Below are 12,530 nucleotides of genomic sequence, written 5' to 3'. Positions count from 1 at the left end.
TATATATATATATATATATTATAGAGTCCCTATGCTATTAATAGCAGAAGCATTTGTGGCTACTAAGTTTTCCGCCGTTAGATTAGATTATCCTTTTGATATTTTCCCACCGTTAGATCATACTATTACCAACCACCGCCCACTAACTCTAGGAGGCCCACATCATCCCTAACACATATCTCTTAATTCAATGGCTAAAATTTTAGTAGCAATATGACTTGGTGCTATTAATAGCATAGTAGCCTAGTTATTTATATATATATATTATATATTATATACACTTGATTAGTTTATGTAACGGTACGTGATGACGGAATATATAATATAATTGTAAGACTTTTATTTTTTTTTTTTTTTTTCGGCATGATAGGTACTATTAGCTGGATAGAGCGTGAACACAAATTAAAGATGAATTTTATACAAGAGAAGTGAGAAGAGGGCTTAAAACGGCGTCCACATGAGAAAGAGATTGGTAAATAAATATATTGGCGAGTAATAATTGGTATTCGAGGTTCCAAATTCAAAATATAATTATTTCATATTTTTCACTAAATTTATCTTTTATTAAAAAAAAATGAACAAATCGTATCTTTCTCCCTAAAGCTTTATTTGGTTTCGGAATAAATCGAAAATAAATAAAATTTATTCCCGCTATATATTTCTATCAAACAGTGTAAAAAAGTGATAAAAATAGTTATTCTGATCAAACCGAATTATTCTAGATAATTTGAAAATAACTATTCCACCTTTTAAGAAGAATAGAGCTGTTCTCATACGACACTTAATTTATTAATTGTTAGAAGGATTGATTAATTTAAAATTAAGTAAAATAAATGAGCTAGATCCAAGTAACAATTAAGTAAGTAGGGCTATTTCAATTGCCCATGATTCTACTTCTGCAATATATTAGTAGCAGACACGTTCTAGTGAAGCATTTAATAAAGAAATTTTTTTTTTCTTTTTAGAGATTTGGCCAAATTATACTTTTGGTCCTCAGACTATGAGATATTTGGTATTTTGATTATCAAATTTTAATTTATTATAATTTTTTGTTTCTATTTTTTAAATTGTTTCAGTTAAATTTTATAATTTAATTTAGTTGACCAAATATTAATATGTCTGCATGGTAGTGCCGCAATTGACAACGTGACAATAATTGAGATATTATAACATTTTCTTATCAGCGACATGTCAATATTTAGTCAACTGAATTAAGTGGTGGGACTTGATTGCAATAATTTATTAAGTTCGAGTCAGAAATTATAACAAATAAAAACTTTAGCATTAAAGTATCACGGGGCTTATAATTTGGGGACCAGAAATATAATATAGCCTAGAGATTTTCCAATAAAAAAGTTACTAAAATTATTTTTAAAAAGTTATTGAAGTTATTTAAACTACGTTGTTGAAAAATCCTTGTACTAAAATTTTGCCAACTACTTTTCTTGATCGCATAACCATTTCCTGCAACATAATAGGGAAACAGTAGTATAGGGAGACATTATCTTTCATTATTTTTTAAAATACCACTTTTGTGATTTTGCACTTTCTCATTTTTGTATGGTATGATTTAAAGTGTATCCATTTAGTATCCTGTGGTTTCATTTTATTTTTTCATCAGCCTCTCCGTTGACTTTTCGTTAAATTATATTCAAAAAATTTCAAATACTCCACTATAGTTTATCGAATATTCACTTTAGTGAAGGAGATAACAAAAAAAGAAAAAAAATGAAACCATAGGGTACGAAAATAATACATTTTAAACCACAGGGTACTAAAGTGAAAAAGTAAGAAACCACAAAGATGGTATTTGAAAATTTTCCTTTTTTTTTTTTTTTTACTTTAGTATTATGTAATTTTAATTATATTATTTAAGTATTCTTTGATCTTTTTTCGTTTTTTGTTACGTTCTCCGTAAACTTTTTTGTTAAACTTGTCATATGCAACATACGTGCGTTAGAGAAGTCCACAAAAATCGGTAAAAAGACATGAAATTTTTCTAAATAGAGATGTCAATCGGTGCGGATACTCGAAATTTTATTTGAATCCGAATATGAATGAAGCAGATTTATTCAAAACTAAACGGATATAGTTTTAGATATGGATATCAAAAATGAAAATCCGAATTTATTTTAGCCGAGTTTTAGATATGGACATTAAAAATAAAATTTTGTCGGATTCAGTTTCGGATAAAACTTTGGATATCTGTACCCATTGTCGTCTCTAGCTATTATGTGAAGATTAAAGTCTGATTGATTTGACTCGAGCTTCTGAAAAAACATATTGTTTCTAAGAATCTTGTGAAAAAGAAGTGATAATTTTTTTTCAGTGAAATTTTACCATGTGTAATTATTTCTTCATTTAAAAGAACTTTATATTTAAAAAAGAAAACTTTTTCAAAAGTCGGGTCCACTAAACATAATTCTCACCATTGAATTGAATGTATACACATTATCATTATTATAATAATTATAATTGTTATAATCAGAATTGTTGGGTAAGTTATCTATGAAAGTGACAAAGTGGTTACTACTTTAAATAATACACTTGCATGGAATCTTCATCCTTATAGAAGATTTTTTTTTTCTATTTTTTTTTTCAACTTTGACCTTCTAGAAGATGGAGTTAAAATAATCTAATGGTGACAAACTCTACATGTGGCCGGCATACCCTAGAATAGCCAAAAGAATCACTTATTTTATTATTATTATTATTATTATTATTATTATTATTATTATTATTTTGGTTTTTGAGGAGCCTCATGTGGTCATGTGAATCATGCCCAAAGAAACTAAAATACTATAATGTGACACATACAATTATAATTTATTATAACTCAAACCCAATATCTGAGATATTTTATGAGGATAATCAGGATGTGAAAGGAAAGTATATTTCCACAAAGTTTGGAGTAGAAGGACAAGTCTAAAATAAAAGGGGAAAAAAGAAAAAAGAACCCCTTGATAGGAAATTCAAAATGAGTTTCAAAACATTTGAATAAGAGGTAAGATGTTACAAATGTCTATGCATGATAATTCCAAGATACATAGTGGAAAAAAGTCTAGACTTTTTCAATAACCTTATGTATAATAAGTAGTTGAAAAAAATCTTGTTGTTTAGGCCCTATTTGTATGTATAAATATTTTTTCGACATATTCTCTTAATTTATTTAAAAAATTTATATATTTGGTAAATAAGGAGCATGCGCAGATGGATCATCATATCTTGTAGGAGAAATATGCACATTATTTTATCAAATTATGAATAAAAAGACTTTTGAATAAATAAAAATTAGACTCCTCAATTACAATTATACTAGAATAATCTCGTACATAATAAGTTGTCCTTTTGTAACTTATTTCGACAGCTCAACAAAATTATAGTGTAATAGTTATAATAAAGTCAACTAAAGATAATATAGTAATTTTATATTAAAATGATGTTTTAAAAAGTTTTTGGTGAAATTTAGTTAGAAAATTTTAGACGTGTTTCATTACGGTACTCAAACTTTTAAGTTAACGGCACGACTTTTCTGAAGTGTTAAAAGAGTTTCACTTTAATTTCAAGTAAATGTCTACTAGAATTAATTTCATCCAGCATATTTAAAGTTAGAAATATATGAGAAAAGAAGAAAAAAAAAGAAAGAGAGAAAAGAAAAAAGAAGTACAATTTCCCTATTAAAAATAAATTTCGTCCCTCACATCAAGCATCATCTTCAGATTTTGTCCTTTAAAATCAGTCCTTTTCTTAAAGTCCAATCTATGTAACATGTGAGATTTTATTTTATTTTTTTAATTTTGTAGCATTAAGTGCAATATGTAATATATTCAATATGAACTGCAATAAATATAAAAAAAGGGTTAATTTTATACAGCTCTATATAAACATATCGAATAGTAAATATATTTTTACAAAATTTAACTTTTTATATTTATTCTTGCAGAAATTCAGTGATCTTCATATTTACTTATCTGGTTTGTTATTATTAGAGCACTGTTTATTTTTTAACAGAAGATAAAGGAAATGATATTTTTGTAATCATAAATATATCACTACAAAAGCCCCAATTATTAGAAATATGTAGAAATGTTCTTTCAAAAATTTTCAATGGTCTTCTTCTTCCTTTCTACCATCACAAATAATATAAAAGAATAAAATGTCAAATTAGCTCATTCACTAACCGGGATTAGGCATTTTACCTATGGTTAACTATATTTTTCTATCGATATCTAACGTAGGAGTATATTTAAAAATGTTAGGACTTTTATAGGGATAAATATGACAAGTTGAACTTTGTAGGAATATTTATTTTATTTGATTCGATATGTTTGTACGAAGTTGTATGCAATTAACTTTATAAAAAAAAAATACTGTTTTTAATAGTTTAAGTTATTGGAGAACATTCACATTCTTTACTATAATATCAGGACAAGAAATTTATAGTTTGAGTCTCATCAGCTTTATAACATTATTAGTTTTGTTGAATATAAATTTTTAAAATATTGTTCTTTGTTAGTTTAACTTATAAATTTTAAAAATATTGTTCTTTGTTAGAGAATAGCAGTCGTTTCATATTCTTAGTAGAGAAAATTGCCTATAGATCTTACTATAAAAGAAAAAATAAATAAAAAATAAAAAGTCTAAATTACAGGAAATTCCTTATAATTACTTCTTCTTCTTTTTTTTTACTTTATTTTCCTAACTTCTAGAAATCTATATTTTGTCCTCTTAAAATTTCAGAAATATTTCAATAGAGGTGTTAATGGAGAGGGCAAAATGATCAAATTACTCTTATTCCTTAAATACGAAAAATTTTTTTTTAATATATTTTTGTCATTTTGGATATTTTCAGTATAAATTATAAGAAATGGACTAGACAGAATAGTGATGGAATCCTGATAGAATAGGGGGCTAAATGCAATAACATGAAATATTGAGAGAGTAAAATATAAGTTTTTGAAAGCTGGGGAAGCAAAGTGAAAAAGCGGATATTTACAGTATTTCTTTTTGTAATTTAGCCAAAAATAAATATTGGCACTCAAAATAAATGTCAAATTCACCTAAAAAGCCAAATGCCCACTTCATAGTATGTTTGATGAAGAAATATATGTGACTAATTAGTTGCTTGTGGCAACCAAAATGGTACAACAATTTTCTCCAATTAAACCAATCACCCTTACTTTTAATATTCTTAGTTGACGAAATAAACGAAGCGGGTAGCGTGCTACCTATCTCTCAAAAAAAAAAAAAAAAAAATTCTTAGTTGACAGGTACCTCTAAAACTATCAAAATCCTTTTCCAAATAATGGAAACCACCCAAGTACCCTCAAACCTATAAATATTCAATTTCAAAATTATGAAATTCACATAAAAAATGAAAAAAAATGGGTAAAATAAATGGATGGTACTATATAGTAGGGTCCTGGTTTGGAAAAATTCTAAAATGGACCGGTTATAGTGGTGACATGACGTCCCCAACCAATCAAATAACTTTTTTTTTTAAGTTATCCGTTACATCATGATTAAAAAGTATTTTTATTGTACTTTTTTTTTGAAAAAAAGAGATATGATTGATTTGTTATTGATAATGTGGTGCAAGTATGACACAGTAGATTTTCTCCTAGATTGGGCCATACTGTGCTGTAAAAACATGATCTTTCGATAATTTTATTTAAAATTTTTTACTTTTGAATTGAAAATTCTCTATATAATTTTTTTGTTTTGAATTTAGAAATTAGGTTGAGCCAACTTTGGGTGCCTTCAATTTCAACTACTTTAACACCAACTCCAATAGTCCCACATCAGAGGGAAATAATTTATTATTGAGAATATAAAAGACATCGTATCCAAGTAATAATAACTTAGCTTAAGTATTTTGGACCGATAGTTTGGGTTTAATGAATTATTATTGCTAGTAGGCTGGATTGTTACATTTGGTGTGAAAGCCGGTTCATCAGCTGGAAGTCTAAGGGGGCTTTATAACACTTGGTGATTTTGGGGCTGAAACATTTTGGGTCGATAGTTTGGTTCTAACGATTTGATATTACTAGTAGGTTGGGCCATTATAACTACTGTGTCTGAAGCTAGCTAGAATCAGCGAGCCAGTTGACCGAGGATGAAGTTCGATCCATTGAGTAAACTGAACCATCCTCGCCATCCCCACGGAGGTCACCACTCGAACAAAGAGATAGTTTGGATCGTGGCATTTACCGTGTCAGGCAAGGTCACCGACCATCCTGAATATTTTTTAGAAAAAAAATACTCAAATTTTGAATATGCAATACTATTTTTGAAATTCGTTTCAATACCAAAGTCTTTTCGCTATGTACTAATTAAATTTAAATTTAGATAATATTCGTACAAAAAACTATTTATTTTTCAAAAATTTTAGATAGCCAGAGGGTTGACAATCTATGCTTAATTGGTTGTGTTGGACTACAGCCCAACCTTGTGGCTCGGCACGGCCCACGACTATTAATGGGCCAAAAGGCACATGGGCCGTCGGGCCTTTATTACATCTCTATCTCTATATAAGTATTGCTCGTATTGTATTATTCATATTGTTTTTGGTGGGTATGCGTGTTCGTCTTCTAAGCCGTCCTGAGTGAATGTGGAGAGAGGTGAAATCGTTTTCGGCAGTAAATGATCATTTTTACTATTTGTTTTGCAGTAATAAAGATATGGTTAATACTCGAGTTATCCGAAACAGCGTAATTGACTTCGGCCTACCCTCGGCTGAAGTCAATTATGATGAAGAGAGATAAAGAAAAAAATAATAAAATAATACAATACGTAATGCTAGTTATAATTATATATATATATATATATATATATATATATATATATATATATATATATATATATATATANTGCTAGTTATATTTAAATATATTTAATTATGAGACTAATTATTTTTTTATTTAGTTTGTATATTTAAAATATGATAAAATTTGATTAGTTAAGTTTTATTACTTCATTTAGTTATGATGAAAATTAATTAGTTAAGTATATATATATATATTACATTATAATTTTATTGTTGTATTATTATAATTTATGCATAAAAAAATAATTTAGTTATTTTAGTTTAATTTTTTTAATTATACAGAAATATAATTATATTATTTATATTTATTATATTATAATTTATTATTTATACATAAATTATAATTTTATATTATTCGCTTTCTGCTAAAATAAACATCAGAATTGAAGGAACTTCATTTCCATAGCTATGAACAAACAATAGAAGACTAGTTTTCATCAAATTCCACTTTCAGTCAAAGTCCAATTTCGGTGAAACAAACAGGTCCCTAGCGGTTCGTTCTATGGATTTATTTCGATCTTCCACTATCTGCCTATAAAAACTCCGACTCTCGAAACAATGCTAGGGCCGGCAAATAAGCGAGCTGGCTTGTGTTCGACTCATGTTCGGCTCAGTATTCAGCTCGTTTGAGTTCGACTCAAAAATTAAATAAGCTGAGGTTGAATAGAAAAAAAAAATTCAAAATTTACTTCAAGCTGAGCTTGAGTATTGCTGGGCTCGCTCAAATTAGGCTCGAAAAGCTCGATAGTAAATTGCATCATGACATGTCTTTCACTAATAATGGTTTGTCCAACAAAGTAGGATAAGATTTGGGACCATTCGAGTTAATTAATGGCCTGTTTACTTCTTCAAAAAAAACCTAAAAAGAGAGAGAGAGAAACCTTTTTCTTTTTTATAAATAGGCTTATAAAATATTATAATTAAAAAATATTACTTCTTAAAAAATATTTGCAAAATTAAGTCTAAACTATGTTACATAAGTCCCCAAAAAAACGACGAAGGAATCACCACTTTCTAAATATGGCAAATCGTTTGCGACTTTATTCAAAATATTAAAATTATTAGGGAATACTCATAAAATTGGTGAATTATTTATTACTTTTAAAAGCAATATACATGCGCGGAGTTCAAACTTAAAGAATTAACATTTTATGTGAATATGGTGAATGATTTTAGCGTTGCTTTCTTAAAAGGTAAATCATTCACCATATTTTAAAAGCGAAAATTTAGAAATAAAAGTTTATAGACTTATATTTACACTTTATTAAAATCTTTATATAATTAGTTACCAAATATCTCTAGAGAGAGAGAGAGAGAGAGATAATTTTTGGTTTATGTCAAATTCTATGTTTAGATATTTGAAACAAGTTATTGGATAATAATTACTACCAAATGAAAACTTTTTCATATGATTTATTCTTGATACACTACAAGAAATGACGGTATTGGTGGCCAAAATAGTGTGGCGATAAATTTTGTCGCCACTATATAGTTACTTATTATGGCAATAAAAAAAATTGCCACCGATTAGTTAACTAAAAGTGGCAATACTACTTTCGCCATTGAATGATTATTTTATCGCCACTATTTAGTTATCTACTGTGGCGATAAAATAAATGGCCACTGATTAATTAACATAAAGTGGTGACACTACTTTCGCCACTAAATAATTATTTTATTGCCACTAAATCATTATTTATAATGGTGATAAAAAAAATTGCCACTGATTAATTAATTTAAAGTGGCAATATTACTTTCGCCACTAAATGATTATTTTATCGCCATTATTTGGTTACCTATAGTGGCGATAAAAAAATTTTGCCACCAATTAATTAACTTTAAGTGGCGATAAAAAAAATTTTGCCACCAATTAATTAACTTTAAGTGGCGATAAAAAATTTTGCCACCAATTAATTAACTTTAAGTGGCAATACTACTGTCGCCACTAAATGACTAATTTTTTGTCACTATTTGGTTAGCTATAGTGATGATAAAAAAAATTGACGCATATTATTAATAAAATTACAATAGAAATAAAATATTTAAAAAATTTATATCAAAATAATGTATAGTGAAGATGAAAAAACTGTAGGTGTTAAAAATTAAGGGTGAAAATGTACAGATACACCTTTAACTTCAGATCATTTTGAAATTGCTCTATGAATTTTAATTTTATTTTGATTAACATCTCCCAACTTTTTTTGATAATTTTATTCTAGTTAATTTAGTTAAATTTTTAAATTCAAGAGCTTTATTAATTAGTGTTTATCTATTAATTATTTTCATTTATTTTTTAAAAATTAATTAAATTTAACTTAAATAAATAAATAAATTACAAATTATTATTAATTAAATTAAAATTTTAATTTTAATTTTTAAAATTAACTTATCAATATGGCATAGACTAACTCAAATCAAATAAATTAAAAGATTTGGTAGCCAACACTACAACAAAATATATTTTTACCGATGCTTTTTAGACGACGCTTTATTCTAACGTCTTTAATACTTGATATATGCTGACGCTATGATTAAATGTCGCCAATAAACAAATATCTTGACGTCGCTTCCAAAGCGTCGTAATTAATTACATTATTTTTTAATTATTTTAATTAAGATTTTAATTAGCTTATTTCTAAATTCTCCTGTGTGAACTTCATTAATATTAAATTATTCCAAGCTCTCAACAAATGTAAATGGCTAACAGGAAGCTAATTTTAATTAGTTTTTTAATTTAGAAATAAGATAATTAAAATCCAAGATAATTAAAAAAGTATTTAGATCTTAACACGGGAGAATATTACAAGCTCTCAACAAATATAATAATTAAATTAATATTAAATTATTTTTTAATTATCCCAATTAATTAGCAACCATGAGTGTTCTCACAATGAAGAGGTTCAGATGTCTGATCCTCTTCATCAACCCAGCGCCCCAGCTTCATCAATTAATAACCCACGCCCTCTCTCTCTCCACTCCCATGTAAACCCACGCACTTCATCAACCCGGAGCTCGATCCCCTTCATCGCACGCCCCAGCTTCATCAACCCGGTGCTCGATCGAGGCGAAAAACTGCGATTTTCTTATTTCGGAGATCGAGTGAGAGCGAACGATCAAGCGAAGTAGAGAGAGAGAGAGAGAGAGTTCGATTTTTTGATCTGCGTCCAAATGTCACGAAGCCATTCGAATCGAGGGTGATTCCACAGTGATTCGACGATCTAATAGGTTCAATTTTGCATATGATTTCGCTTGTTTCTCTCGATTCAGTTTCTCAATCTCATATTTCGGATTGGGCTCTTTTTTTCCTCAATTTATCGTCCTTTTTTTGGCTTTTTGAGTGCGAAGAACGCCGATCCTGAAGAATTGGGGGATTTTAAGTTAAAATTTGGGAAAACCTTTTAGTGATTATTTAGTTTGAAGGCTCTTGAGTTTCTGCTACTATTTCTTGATCCAAATGAAGTAAGTAGGATGATATTGTTGCGATCTGTATAATTTATTTTGCGAAATTAGAGTTAATCCTACTCGCTATGTTGTCCTGTTCAAAGCTTCAAATCGAATTCTCAGCTACGTGGTTCTTCTTTTTTTTTTTTTCTTTTAATTCTCACTAATTTTTCGATGTCCTCCGGAGATCCGATTGATCATTTAGGGCCACGAAATGTTCTTCATCTCCCTCGCCCTCTCTTCGATCTGTTGCTGCGATCAAATTTCGAAGATCTGAGCGATTTCGAAGTGATTGAGCCGATCGAGTTAAACTGCGATTTTCCTATTTGATCGCGTGGATTTGATCGCACTGCTCCAAAGCTTCCTTAGGTGCGTCGATCATTATATTCTTCAATAATTATGTTTGGATTCATCCCAAGTATTTGTATCTATCTTTTTCGCTATTTGCCTCTGTTGGAAAATTTCATATAATTTTTTGATCTCCTCTTCTTATTTGATCTATATATAGTGTTAGATTGGATATTGTACTTGTAGAGTGTAAATTTTTATTCTATATCTTAATTTTTGCTTGGTTGTGTTGTAGCTGGATTTGTTATTTTCAGCTAGGTATTTAGATTTTTCTGATTGTATCCCAGTTAACATCTCTGTCACAGGTGGTCCTCTTCACAAATCCAAGCTCAATCCCAAACTGCGGCACATCGCTCCTCTTCCTCTGCTGCTTCTTGTGCTTGTTTTCGGCAAAATTAAGCTCCAATTCGGACGACGGATCAAGAGAGATCACCATCGATACTGGTATAATCCCTTACCAGTGTTTTTTAATTGAAGCACCATCCACTATCTTTTTGCAATTCCAGCTAGGCCATGGGAAATAATTTCAGATCTGTGATTATTTGCTTAGAGACCTTGAGAAGATAAGCTTGTTCAGAATGTATATGTTAGCACAACAAAATGTCAACACTCCTTGATAGGTATTTATTAACTTCTTTATTCAGAAGCAGGAACTTACACTGGGCCTCTTTATTCAAACAGAGAGAAAAAAAAAGGGATTCTTATCAACATGTTTTTGAATAGGTTAGACTGCAAATGTTTATGTAGGGCATTAAAGCATGTCAATGAGCTTCTTTTTGACAAAGTAGAAGAAACAGGAGACTCTTTAGTAGATTTCTATGACATGATTATAACGTGAAGGGTTTATGCTAGTCAGAACTGGTGATGGAGTGAGGTATGCCTGTCTCTAGACTTTAACCAAGGTATCTTTAGATAGTGATTATATTACCTGGAGAGATTAAAACCCCGAATATTAATAAAAGAAGGTAAGTATCTCGGAGACTGTTTGTGATGTCCAAACATAGTAACGATAGTTAGTGAATACTGAAAACAATAGTAATTTTTTGTCCTGTTTGTTCTCTTGTGCTCTTTCTTGCATTCCTTCGAGGAAGCTAAAGCTTCTTCGTAAGATTCTATTCTTCATTAGTGAGGTCCTTGCTAATTGCTGTTAATCTCCTTTGTGACAGTCACAAGTCAGTTGAATGATATCTTATGCTTCCTGTCAATATAATAATGTTGTAACTCTCATATACAATCTTGATTTTCAGAAAAATATAGGAATCTCCGGTTTATGAATAATATACAGTTGAATTGTTTGCTACGTAGCTTGATGAAGATTGGCTGCAGCTTTGGGTTTGATCTGAATGTTTGAAGAGAATTGTAATTGTTTACAGTGCCCTGGTGTTGGTAGATTCTGTTTCTATGATTAAGGTTCAACTTTTGTGTCCAGAAATTGTGTCAAGAATCTCTGTCATGCTATTAAAAATGTAATGAATTCTAGGAATATGTGGTGTCAAGTTACCTCTAAGCTCAATTTTTATTATTTATTATTTATTTTTCTTCGCAAATCAAAGTTTATATTACCTTTTTCCATCTCTTTACATGTTAAATTTCACGTGTCATAATCTTCTTGATTATGCTTCTGATTATGCTTCTGTAGACTTAAACCATCAGCTTGGGATCGCATGAAAAAGAGGTCATGCTACTTTTGTTGTATATTGTTTAATTTATATAATTTGCTTTTCTCTTTTTTGTTTGTTGCAGGAAATGAATTGCTGTTGAAATAGGAGTTGAAGCATTTTTTTTTCGTTTTTAATTATTTTCTATTTTCAAAGTTGCATGAGAGGTTCAGGAATGATGTTGAACTGTATATCGAATATTATTACTCTATTGCTTTTAAATTGATTTTGCTATTATTTTGTTTTTAAGTTGTTGT

The 12,530-nt window shown here is 29.1% G+C and overlaps 1 long non-coding RNA gene across 5 annotated transcripts; it reads left to right on the top strand.

Annotated features, from left to right (window-relative positions):
• Positions 9,700–12,522, top strand: LOC109718594. 5 transcript variants are annotated; one of them, XR_002218480.1, is made up of 5 exons: positions 9,700–10,051; positions 10,473–10,636; positions 10,921–11,059; positions 11,863–12,001; positions 12,359–12,522. It is a non-coding gene; the product is annotated as an uncharacterized LOC109718594 (long non-coding RNA). The 5 variants fall into 5 exon arrangements; XR_002218481.1 differs by having other exon boundaries at positions 9,704–10,051; positions 11,921–12,001; XR_002218483.1 differs by lacking the exon at positions 11,863–12,001 and having other exon boundaries at positions 9,707–10,051; positions 10,455–10,636.

This window comes from Ananas comosus, linkage group 12 (assembly GCF_001540865.1).
Source record: "Ananas comosus cultivar F153 linkage group 12, ASM154086v1, whole genome shotgun sequence".
Lineage (NCBI taxonomy): Eukaryota > Viridiplantae > Streptophyta > Magnoliopsida > Poales > Bromeliaceae > Ananas > Ananas comosus.
This window is presented reverse-complemented; position numbering and strand designations above follow the sequence as displayed.